This window comes from Anneissia japonica, unplaced genomic scaffold (assembly GCF_011630105.1).
Source record: "Anneissia japonica isolate Jap-2015-1 unplaced genomic scaffold, ASM1163010v1 scaffold13445_len18528_cov127, whole genome shotgun sequence".
In the NCBI taxonomy this organism is placed as follows: Eukaryota; Metazoa; Echinodermata; class Crinoidea; order Comatulida; family Comatulidae; genus Anneissia; species Anneissia japonica.
In genome coordinates, this window is record NW_022718656.1 from 1 (window position 1) to 1,328 (window position 1,328).

Consider the following 1,328-nt stretch of genomic DNA (forward strand, 5'->3'; position numbering starts at 1 on the left):
AAATGGCTTGAATTCCAGCGTATTTTGCAGGAGAATGGTAGGACAGCAGTGCGAATGAGTTACTCAAAGGTATGTAATCATTGCCTAAAATGTTAATAAACATTAGAAAGAATTGTTTAATACTTAACCCCAACTCCTTGCATGTCTCCTTTCAAAAAGACACTCCATTTAGTATCTATCCAAGAAAAATGCATCCTAAATTCCCCATGCTTACTTTTTTTAATGGTTGGCAATAGTGTTCTATTTACACTTCCACATTTTATTTTTAATAATATTATAATTTTGAATTATATGTTAAGGTCTGTGAAGTCGCCACTAGCTGTGGAATTTCCGTGAAGAATCTGATCCACACCCTCAACTACCTACATGATCTTGGAATCATTTTGTACTTTGAGAACAACAAACTACTGAAGGACACAGTGATAACAAACCCACGGAAACTGATTGACATCTTCAGGAAAATCATCACAGTGGTGGAACCTGATGACAGTGATAAGGTGAGTTAAGTAGAAATTCCTTGCCAGACGTCATTCCCTGCCAGACATCACAGAGTGATAACATTATTAAAATTATCATTATTTTCAATGGGCTTCAATGATCAAGCTGTGGAATAAACTTGATAATGAAGGTATATTGGAGGAAGAGGTAGTCAGACATCTTTGGAGACATGAGATTAGCAAAGATGAATTTAGTTGTGAAGTCTTCTTGGAGTTGATGAAGCAGTTTGGACTGCTCTGCGAGCAGATCAAGGTAGGGCCTATTGCTTTTTTTTTCTTTTCTGTTTTTTTGTAATACTTGGAGAGTTCATATATTTATTAGCCATCCAGTTAGTTAGTGATGAGTTGACCTGCCCCTTAGCTAACTTAATTCATAGTACAATCAATCCTAATAAGAATTTATTTTAAAAAAAATATAGAATTTTTAAAAAGCAAAGAAATGCATACATAAATGGTGACTACAGTAATTCCATCTTTTCATTGTAAAATGAAATTGAGCAAATTATTTTTGGAAAAAATTAGTTTAAATTATTTTAAGAATGTTAATCTTACTCTACCTTACATGCCATTTACATTGCAGAACATTTGATTTTTTGAAAAAGCTGGTAAGATAATATGTATATTTTTCTGTGATTTTTCTACTTTTTAATTAAATTCATTTGTTTGTTTTCTCCAAGAATCAGGAAAGCAAATATCGCTCGTTTTTTGTACCCTGTCGATTGAAACGTAGCAAAGACAATGTGTCTATTGAACCGGACACAGCTCAGATGGTATCTACCTATATGGCCTCCGAGGATTTCATCCCTGATAGTGTCTTCCATCCTCTAGTTG